Genomic DNA, 11880 nt, shown 5'->3' with positions numbered 1-11880 from the left:
ACAACTGAGAGGTATTTATATATATATATACGTGTGTGCATGCCAGGGTCAAATTGTTGACAAGTTTCAAACTATGCGCATGGAAGTTACATTTAAAGACCTATGCACATTTTAAATGTGTGTGTGTGTGAGAGTGGGGGACCTATGTTTCACAATCGCGTGCCATACAGGATATCGTAAAATTCAAAACAGAGTTACAATTTTATTTAATTGCACATTGGAAACAACTAACTGCATAAATGCTAAATCCAATCACTGCAGAAAAGACGAAAACCTCACCACTTCCGCCTTGCTGTGTTCCCAGAATGCCATATGTATATGTATTATTGAATCCACCTTGTACCACATTCATCTGCAGTACATGTGGAAGGATAGCTATAACTATAATATAAGAGAGTGGTGGGGAAATGTGTAATATTCTTAGAAGCGCATGTCGGTTTCTAGTGCCTTAGTCCAGTTCGTGTGGAAGCTGCTATTTAATGTTAGGTTTGGTAAGTTGCCCATTAACTATTACATTTTGTGTTAACCGCTGTCTGGTGGATGTCTAACAACGTGTATTCTTTGAAAATTTTGGTTTTCAGTTAGTTGTTTGAATATTAGTTGCATATATAGTCTTGCACGTAGACAATGCCTACAGTATTTTAAGGTTTTCGTTTATTTATTTGCTTAAAACCCTACATGATGGAAGAGTTAGTGTACGGTGGTAGTCATAGCAACGTGTTGACTTGTGTACGCAGTCGTGAACAGTTAAAGTGTACGGTGGCTACGTGTGGGAAAGGGGGTTTCGCTTATTTTAGTTTGACATCCTTTGTTGTATTTATAGCCATGTATATTCTTATCTGTAATCACATTTTTAAATTTATTTTGTTACCGGGGAATGTTTTAAGCGTTACCGTCTAGATATATGCATTGTCACACGAATCCATGCGCTACGGGATGTTACTGACGTCTGATAGCAGTCTTCTAACAGTTTTTCATTGTCTGCACAGAACACAAACTCTTGATTATACGTGTTCATGGCCATATGCTGCTCTGGCTGAGATGGGAGAGGCACTTGTGAGTTAAAGTATAGCTAGACGTATGCCATGTACACCAGGGTGTACAGTTTTTAATTTCTTTGTTTTGTGCAACGAGATATGAGAGAATTTAAATTTAAAAGTTGTGTTGTAGCATATTTAGATTTTAAGGAAACAATCACCCCACAGAAACAGTCCGGTTAAAGTTTTCCAGCACTAAAAATGTACAGTAAGAATGCATCATCAGTTTGGAACGACTTTCTATCCCTTTGCTTCCTTGTACAGACACACGCTTACATATTTATACGCAAACGCATTACTCACACACAACTGGCTCATCTACACTATTCGGCCTGGATTTATTCTTTGTAAATAGAGTAACATATTCACTGGATTGTCTGATTAGGGCTTACTTTTCAAAGCCATGCATATGATCCCCCAGTGCATGGTGTGGTCAAGGGCCTCACTACCTCCAGAAAGTAGCCTCCAACCGCAGTACATAACCTTGTTTTATAATTGGTTGATATAATATTCAGTGACTGCTATTAATTGATTATTTTTATTCTGTCTTATCCATGACTACCATGAATGCAGACCATCTACCATGTGCCCCTATCATCCATGCATCCCCATCAGCAGTGTAATGTTGTTTCTTGCTCTGAAAACTGTATCATTATGCCACAAGAAAAGAAACCACCACTGTCATCTTGACCATCAACCAGTATTTTGGGAAACTGACTCAATGATGTAAGCGCAGGCTTTTTTAAAGAAAACATCTTGTTTTCGGTATGCATGTAACTGTTACAATATAACAGAAATCATTCCTCATGTCTATGGTCTTCCACGGACAGCTTTTTTCTTTTGGAACTAGGGGTATATGCATTTTATTTTCAAAGAGGCAGACTTTCTGGATATTACCTTGATCTTCCATTCGTGAAACTGAAACGGGTGAGTAATGGACAAGGATACTGATTTGCCAGTTTTCTGAATAAACTAGCATAAAATATTGATCTTTGATTTGTTGGCGTATTGCAAAAACTGGAGATTTCATGAAATTAGGCAGTTTAGGCTAAAACATTAATTCATGGTAATTGATATAATCCTTCTCTATGTATCTGCTTAATAAATATACATACGTACACACACACAGTGCTTATAGCCATTGGCAATCTAGAGGACCGCCATTTTACCTTTAGTACTTTTATGGCATGGAAGAGGAAGCTATAACATCCTGTGAAAACCCGCACTGCCATAAGGAGATGTGCAGACTCTGCCCTGCAAATTTCCTAGCTGTGAACTGAACTAGAGAACCTAGTGCTGTGAGGCAGCAGAGCTAATTGCTGCTTCACTGCAAAACTCACAGTGATCTGTATTTCTTTTAATATTTACTACGTCATCTTGTCGTTTTGCTTTATTTAGTGTTCTACAACAAAGCTCTATTTTTATAATTTTGCTTATGCATAGAAGTAGCAAACTAGCACAGTAATGACTGGAATTGCATTTGGACTAAGGCTATGAGGTCTTAACTAGTAACTTCTGTAATCAAAGGTTTGGTTCCCTCAACCTTCATTTGCCTGCTGTGCAAGTCTTAGCAAATCACTTGACCAGGCTGTGTTCCTATGTCATCTCTGAAAAGGAAAACTAATATTCAATGAGCTTACCTTTCTAACACAGAATAAATAATAAATGTACATTATTTTAGTAGTAACTGTAAAATGGTGTCCCTGTTCTTGACCACTCTGTTCCATAAATTATTTTAAATATAGGAAACGCAAGAAAATTCAAGGCAGCTGAGTCCTGCAACCATTTATTCCTTTTCAGTACCCACTCTTTGGACTATAGCTTCTCTCTCAAATAGGGCTTGAGCAGTGATGCCAGGCTAAAATTATGAATGCCCATCCCATCATCCAGGTCCCATTTGAAGGGAGATAAGTGTTTAATTCGCAGAGGGAGTCCTCTCCCAGAGGTTATGGAGGTGCTGTATAATGCACTTATCTCAGTATTTTATCTGAAGATTTAGATCCTGGTTCTGGTATTTGTTGGGTTGTTTGATTTGTGGATATGTAAATGATACAGGAACACTTGATATCTAATTGCATGGAAAGCAATGAATAAATCTCACCTCAGGATTCTGTAAGAGACTGGATAAAGAGACTGTGTTTCTAACCTTTTCTGGTAGGTTAGGGTTTTTAAGCCAGTATCCTTCTTGGAAAACTCTTGTGTAATATATCTAATGAGGTACATCCCAAAAGTGATGCTGTATTCAATAATTAGCTTAATTAATGCTGAATATAAGGGGACAATGATCTCTAGATTTTGATGATATTCCTTTGGCAATGATCTCTAGATTTTGATGATATTCCTTTGGCAATTAGCTGCCCTGAGTAGAAGGATTTTCAAACTACTGTTGTGTGATTAATGCCTCTCATTTGATTATCGTGTAACAGCAGTAGTCTGATATTTCTTTGGCAATTAGCTGCCCTACGTAGAAGGACTTTCAGACTACTGTTACATGATGATCAAATGAGAAGGATTTTTCCACTCAAGTTCCAAGGTCTCTAACAGCATTGTTATTTTGAAATGGGAGTATTTCCTATGCTGCATGTTGGGGGAGGGGTTATATATCAAATGTGTCAATATTGCACTTTTTAGCTATTAATATGAGCCCATTTTAATACACCAGCTATTTATTAGTATAAGTTCATGCTGAAGGCCTTAGCTGTCAGAGAGCAAATTGACATTGACTCCCAGTTTGCAGTCATCTGCAGTTTTGGTTAGTCAGAGGTCTTGTTTCACAGTCTGGAGATAAGAAAAGCAAAAGCGGTCCTACTACTGAGCCCTGTGGGAAACCACTGGTGACCCTCATTCTCTCTGATGAGGCAGCTGCCTCTTGCACTGTGTGTGTGTCTGTCTTTTAGCCATGTGTCTAGCCATATTACCAGTTGTGCTCTGTTTGTAATGAATTTAACTTACTAATTATGTCAGAATGGAGGATAGTGTCAAATGTGTTGGCCAGGGTCAAAGTATGTCTTGTGGACAGCATGACCACTGTCAAAAGCCTTTGTAACTCTTACAGAGTAGTTAACCAGGTTCATTACTCAGGATCTATTCTTGACAAAGTCAGACTGCTGTGGGTCTGTATCAGTTCAGTTGTAATATGTTCTGTGGCTTTGCAAGTGAGACTTGCTTGCTGGTGCCATTACAAATAAGTTCAGAGCTATGTGGGTGCTATTTCATTCCTAATATAGCTAATGAAGGATTTGTAATTATCATTGGCTTTAGATGCTAATCTCAGTTCATGAACTGCTTTACTAGAAGTAATGGTATTTTTCACATTTTGATGTTATCCTTGATATGAGAGTCTTTTGCTCTGCTGTATACATCAAATCACTTATTTATTTTGTTGTAGAGTTTATTTATGTTGATGGAGCACTAAAGTTGTTTTTAAATTTACCATTGTACTTGCATCTGGTTGGGACTCTCAGTGGTATACATTTATTTAAGTGGGTCTAGAACTCCTTTGTTAAGCTACCTGCTGTTGTAATGTGTGGGGTGATGCTGCTATAAAATATTGAAACATTTTCATAGAATTTGATGAGATTAGACTAGTTTGAAATCCTTGAATTCCATAACATTGGCTTCAGTGGGTTTCAAAATTTTGAAAGTGAAAGTAAAGGGTTTACGATCTGGCTTAATCATGGAAGGAGATATTGGAGACTTGCAATATTTGTAAGGTACAGGTCAAAAATATCATATTTTCTGGTGGGCTTGTTGGCAGTCTTATCCAGGGAGTTTTTATTAAATCTAAGAACGTTTGGGCATATCTTACATTGGAACTAGAGGTAATCCAGTTTATTTCAGTGGTAGTTGAACTCCCATAAAAAGATCTCCATTATTTTGGGAGGTTTTATCAAGTACATTTAAGAATCCTACATGATTCTCGGGAAACATAGGGTGTTTTGTAACAGGCTACAGACTAATAATTTGTCTTGGTTAGTATGATTTGGAGATTAATTGTACTGGTTTTTGTTTGTGGGTATCTGGAGAATCTATCTTTAGGTGCTGTGGTCCCTTACACATATGGAAATGCCACCACAGTTGCCATCTTTTCTGGAGGCAGAGTAGGCACAAAACCTAATATGGAAGGAATGCTTTCTAAACATTTAACCACATTTCAGTAATTATCTAAATATGGACTCATTCCAAATGCATGAAGGTTTGAAGGTCAGGCAGTATGTTATTGAGACTTCTGTCATGGAGCAGAATCTCCTTAATGGGATCCTGTTTTAGTTTTGATATTTTAGTTATGATGGGATATCCATTAGATGGACTCTGCCTAAAAAGGCACTGTGCAGGCAACAAAGGCATTAGCCAGTATGGAGAAACCTGTGAACAAGTGATGTAGGTCATCTATTGCAAAACAAATAGGACTGTTGAGTATTTTGTCCCATGCTGACACATTAGCCAATTATATTTTCTACAGTTCTTGAAGCATTCTTGGAGAAGGAAGTATTCCCCTCAGGATCAGTGTCTTGTTTTCATTTCTGACACGCCTGGAGAGATCTGATGTGTCTCTGCATATCACCCAGGGTTTTGAGTCCCAAGTGATTTATCCCCTTGTGGAATACCACCATGTTATAATCATACTTAAGTGAGAAGGTGTCAAAGGCCCTTGAAATATCTGACATCCTGGCACCTGAGGGGCAATTCATTGTCATGCTGTCTTTGTTCAGCCTCAATTAGGGATAAAGCCCTGATTGTGAAAAGTTGATTTGGATACATTTAATGGTTTGGGTAACTGTCGTATTGAGAAGATGCTTAACCTTATAAGGATGGAGTGGTCTGGGCTTTAAGATACCACAGTTCCCCTCAAAGGAGGTAAGGTGAAGCATAAAGTTACCATGAAGTGTGTGGTGTTCAGCTCAGTAAAATGGTCACCTTTAATCATGAAGTGTGTGTTCAGCTCCGTAAAATGGTCACCTTTAATCTTGGGCATATGGAAGTGTGCATTTGCACAAGGAAGATACAGTGGCCTCTGCATTGAGCTGGGTCTTACTTCCTGTGCCTGGGGGATGATTTAGGGCCATATTTGCCAGGATACTAATGGGGGCACAAACTTCTTTCATTGTTTTTTGAATAACTGCTTCTCTGGCCACCTGTCACCTCTGTACTGGGGATAAGTAAGGGGAAGCTTGACTGCTGGTAGGGGCTGAGTTCAAAAAGCACACACACACATTTTGTATAACTATAGTTCCCCTTCATAACATCGCGGCCCAGGTCGTCGAGTTTGAAAATGTTGAAATGAAAACATTATAAATGTAGAAGCACAAACTCTCGGAGCATTGTATTTCTTCTACGGGTAAGTAAGCACTTGGCCACTGTGGTGAACTTTGCCCTTTCTCTGCTGTAGTGTGAGCTCGGAGTTGGTATATTTTTAAATAGAGGGTGAAACCCCCCACTTAGATGGTTGTAATTCTACCTTTTTTTTTTTTTTTTTTTTGTTAGCCAAGTGTTTACTTTCCCAGAGAGGAAATACGATGTTCCAGGAGTTCATACTTCTACACTTAACGATGTTTTGGTTACGCCGTTTTCAGACAAAACATTTTGAAGGTAAAAACTGTGTGTGTGTGTGTGTGTGTGTGTGTGTGTGTGTGTGTGTGTGTGTGTACGCATTTGGTAATGGCAGTAAGGATGTTTATTTATATTTGTTCACTGAGTTAGTGCACTGATCTCTTTGAACCATTTGCAGGGACAGCCTGTTGCCAGGAATTTTCCATGTTCTTATATGTCCAACCATTTCTATTTGTTTTAAGATTATGGAGGCAGAAACCTGTCCTAGCAAGCAATGGAAATAAGGCAGAAACCAGCTCTGAATGTGATGAACTGTCCAAATTATATGCCAGCATCTAGAAACTACAGATATTGGTGAAAACCTGTATAAATATAGGGAGAATATCTGAAGCCTACACAGGAGGCACCCCCACCTGGGAATCATATTGGAGAACTTAGTGTTATGAGGCATTTACTCTGCTCACTACACCAACCTATTCATCTGTTCTCAGATGTGTACCTGCACCAGAATATGTGAAATATGGATGGTGCAGCTTTCTTGAACTTGCTTATTTGCCTGTCAGAATTAGGCATGTTTGTGTTGTACAGTGTTTGAGAAATAAGCATATTTGCATTATGTTATGCAGTAATCAGGAAGCATGCAGCCCCTTTCACAAGAAACTCTTTCATTCACACGCTTGTGTGAAAAGCGAGAGATAAACTGTGTGTGTGAGTGAGTGAGATGGACAGCGAAACTTTGCAGCTAATGGCTGGCTGCCGAAATTGTGTGTGTATGTGGGCAGATCTGTTTTTCCTCCGTTAGCCTAGTACTTATCTGTGAAACTGCAGTATTTGCTATGCATTCAGTAGTGAGCAGTAGATGTATTTGTAGCAGTGCTAGGTGATTAGTGGCAAAAACAGCTTCAAGAAAAAAGTAATATAAATGAGAGAAATGACAGAGGAGGCTAAAGAAGAGGTGAAATGGTTTGAAATGGATTGCTTCTACTTGGGTAAGCATATGTGTGTGTTTTACATATTGTGTTGTATTATATTATGTCCATGTATCTATATTATATGTGCGTGTATCTATACATAAAGAGTGTGATTAAACATGTGTTGGGTACACTATGTAGGTATTTTGTCTGCACTCTTATTGCATCATCACATGTTTATCTCCGTCCTTTGTATATCATCCGAGCTACTAAACGTCCACTAATCTTCTCCATATTTACACTGCTAACTTAAAAACTAAAAATGTATACACTGCATATTCAAGCCATAGACACCTATACAACCCCAAAACACCATGTTTGTCTTTCGGCTTTTCCCGGTTAGATGTCGCCACAGCGGAACTCTAGTCCGCTAATGATTGGCAGTAGATTTTTATGGTGCTGAGTTGTCAGCCCGACACCCATCCTTCAGTGAAGGCATGCCCATTCACGCATGTCTTTCGAACGCCACTCAACCGCGGGGAGGACATGCAGACTCCACACAGAAGGGACTCCAGCCGAGAATCTAACAGGAGAACCTCTTGCTTGCTGTGAGGCAACAACGCTACTGCTGCACAAACCCCAAAACACTATAACCACTTAAACCCAAACCACAGAATGAATTTCCCATTCACATTAGTGTAAAAAGGGTCTATATATTATCATGGAACGCTTAAAAAAGCGAACGCTGATTGATCGACCTAATTTAAGCGAAAGCTTACAATCTCAAACTGTCAGATCAGCGATTTCCCCCCCCCCCCCCCAAGGGAAAAAAATCGCTGATCAAAAACACATACACACAACACAAGCACACCAAACAAACAGAAGTCCACACACATATACCTAACCCTGCACTAAACTATGCACACACCACTAACTACCCACTTACCTTAACCCAAACCCTAACCCTGAGGTCCGTCACTATCGCACACTCACCTCACCCGCTCCCTAACCCTAACTCACTTAAATCCGCCCTAACCCTCATGTCCACTCAACCGCACACACAACTAACCCGAGCCCTAACCCTAAATCACCCTAATACTGACATCCACACAATCGCACACTTACCTGAATCTGACCGGTAACTTTCCACCATAATACTGAAAATACCGAAGCAACAGAAATGGACAACCGAATTCTTTCCGTAGGAAAAAATTTGAGTTTCTGCTGCTTCGATATTTTGCAGTTTCGCGAAAATAAGTTTGATCAATCAGCGTTCGCTTTTTTAAGCATTCGAGGATGTAATATAGACCCGTGTAAAAATAGCTTAAAATAACTTTACACACTGTACGCTTAGACACACACAGTAAGCATGTAAAAACACTCGTAAAAATAATACTTCATAACTTAACATCTTAAATGAAATCTTTCATTAAAGTGGAAAAATAAATAAAGGAAAAATAAAATAGAGCACTGAATACAACTAGCTACTCCAAAAGCTTTATATCAGTAGTGAAGCTGGCTCGATTCAGTCTATTCATCCATCGCCCCTTTTTCCCATTTTTGCAGATAGGGTCAGGGTGTCATTTCAACACTGACAATCCTCTTGAGCCAAGGTTTACACCACCATCCGGCTAGCCCTTCCTTGGTAGTTCTTTCCCACTGCATACTCCCATACACACTCACGCCAATGGCAAATTTAGAGTGCCCAGTCCACTTACTGCATGTCTTTAAAATATAGGAGGAAGCCAGAGCACCCCCACCTGAACACAGGAAGGACTTGCAAACTCTGCACAGAAGGCACTTCAGCTGAGAATCAAACCGAGGCCACTCCTGCTGTCAGGGGGCAACACTATCCACTACGCCAACATCAATATCTAAAAAAAAAAACTAACAAATCCAAATAAAATTCTCATTGCATTCCAAAAAGAAATAACACTACAGAAAAAAAGATTAAAAAGTACCTCACATATAGCGGAAAATCCCTCACTACATTTAATTTATAAAAATAATCTAAAGAAATTGTCTAAAGCACTGATTAGTATAAACTTAGGCAATTAGTACTGCAAACTGAAGACGGTGGGAAACAGTGCTCTTAACAACACAAAACAAGAGCACACAATAAATGAATAAATGGAATATATAGGGGGTGAGCTCTGCAAGTGTTTCAACTGAATGCAGAGCCATCCAAGTTAATCTAAGAATGTTTTCTTCATTTACTGCACTTGTATTTGCTTTATACAGTGATCACTGCTATTTTTGAGCATTTTTAAATTTATTTATTTAATTTTGTGGCAGAAATACTCACTTCCCTGTTTGTTGGCTTTACTAGTTCTGTTTGTCTCTAAATCACTTTGCAGAAGGGGCAAATTAGTGAAGGGCTTGGTTGTTGTCAGTTGTTTGTTTAATCTGCACTTGAGAACTCCTTTTGTTCTAGTTTTATATTAAGAAATTCTAGGGTCCTGCATCTTGTGGCTGAAGGTGTTTACCTGGTCTCTCTGAGTTAAGAAGCACCCCAGGGAGCTTAGTGTGGTTGTTTAGTGGCTAGAGGGCAAAATAGTCAGTTTATAAGCTTTCTTTCTCTTCTATAAATCAGACCAGTTTGTGCTGAGCTGTCCACTAAGCAGTAGCAGCCAACAGTACCCCTATATATAATCAAATGCATAGACAGTAAAATTTCCCTATAGAGTTAGAATTGGGGCCGAAACCTTTTAAATGGTCTGGCATTGTGCAGAATTAAGCTTTGCGCAGCTAGCTTGTACATGGAAGAGCACTACCATATCCTAGTACTGTGTAACATCTTGTCCTTAACCCAGAAACTACCCTAGGAGACTGCTGTTAAAACCCAATTCTTAATCCTAAACGGCTTACCCTATTACAGGACCGGATAACATTGATATGCAATTTCCAAATATCTCTGTGACCAGTTTGGTAGATATGGGCATCCTAAGGCAATGTAGCAATTGTCTCATGTTCTCAGATAACCAGTTAATTATTAAAAAAAAAAAAAAAAAAAAAAATAGCATGGTATGTGAGAGATGTAAATACACAACTTTCTTGGGAGGCAAAAATCTTGCATACAAATGAGGCTGTCAGGAATAGCCATACTACATCCCTCACACACACCAGTCACCACACAGACAGATTTCCTTTCACTGAGGTGCTTAAAAGAAACCTTCCCAAATTTAACTCCAAAGCCACCTGAACAACAACACTGCTCCTCAGCAATCACTAAAACACACACACACACACACACACACACACACACACACACACACACACACACACACACACACACACACACACCCCAAAAGCAGCACCAAACAACTTGCATAAGCCTGCACCTAGTGGTGTTCCAAAAGCAAAGGCCATAAGGCAAGCATATACTTTTCCTTATACTCTTGCCATTGGGCACTCCATTATGCGACACTCAAATGCCCCATTAACAAGATTAGAGAGTGAGAATATAACAGTCTCCTGTCATGAGCCAGGATCTGCAATATCATTCATGCACTCAAGTCATTGCACCCCAGGTACCAGTATGATTCTGTCATAATCCATGTGGGTGTAAATGACCTGAGACATACCTCATTGGACTGTATGAAAAGAGACCTAATCGATCTCTTGGGACATATGCCACAGATTTTTACAGGCCTTGCATTTAGCAACATTCTGCTTTCACCAAAAATGATGCCACAGTACAAACATAAAGTGATTGATTTTAATAATTGTCTGATTCTGGTATCACTCCATGGGATCCAGTATCTGTCAGCATGACAGGATATGGTCAACAGACCACGTTGCTTTGCCAAGGATGGATTGCACCTGTCCTCCCTAGGCTTTCAGATATTGGCTAAAACTTTATCCATCAAGCACCCTTAGTGTTATTGCTCAATGCTAGGAGCCTAAAAAAAAAAAAAACTCCACACCCTTCAAGCCCTCCTCACTCTAGAGAATGTAGATATCTGTGCTGTGACCGAGACTTGGTTGAAAGCCATGGAAAGAACTCCAGCAGTGCAAAGCAAGCTAACCTTCCACACATATAGACGAACAACAGCACAGACTGGGTCCAAAGGTGGAGGTGTCACAGTCTACATTGGCAGCAAGCATACCTCCAGGTGGTTAAACACAATATCATGGAACTTATCCATGTGCAGGTCACCACAGATAAGGTCCCTATCCATATCCTGGTTAGCTGCTGGTCACCATCTGTGTCGTAGAGGCTCACAACATGTAAAGCTACTAGAGGAGCTCACCATCCAACCAAACACCCTAGTCATGGGGTGACTTAACTACTCCTCTATAGACTGGAAAACTTACAGTACCTCAAACTCACCAGCACAATACTTCCATGACTTTATTAACACAAACACACTGGAACAGAT

General features: G+C 39.5%; 1 protein-coding gene across 3 annotated transcripts in view; it reads left to right on the top strand.

Annotated features, from left to right (window-relative positions):
* Positions 1 to 265: 265 nt before the first annotated feature.
* Positions 266 to 11880, top strand: part of ARMC2 (armadillo repeat containing 2) — a 1279645-nt gene continuing 1268030 nt past the window's right edge. Inside the window, exon 1 of one of the 3 annotated variants that reach the window (XM_044065323.1) lies at positions 266 to 491. The gene's annotated coding sequence lies outside the window, so the exon portion shown is untranslated. Of the gene's footprint in view, positions 492 to 739; positions 1057 to 11880 lie in introns of those variants that run through there. The other 2 variants (XM_044065313.1, XM_044065306.1) reach the window with 2 other exon arrangements.

Source organism: Protopterus annectens, chromosome 1.part0 (genome assembly GCF_019279795.1).
Source record: "Protopterus annectens isolate FY-2018-M chromosome 1.part0, PAN1.0, whole genome shotgun sequence".
In the NCBI taxonomy this organism is placed as follows: Eukaryota; Metazoa; Chordata; order Ceratodontiformes; family Protopteridae; genus Protopterus; species Protopterus annectens.
Note: the sequence above shows the minus strand (reverse complement) of the source record. Positions and strands in the feature narration are given on the sequence as shown.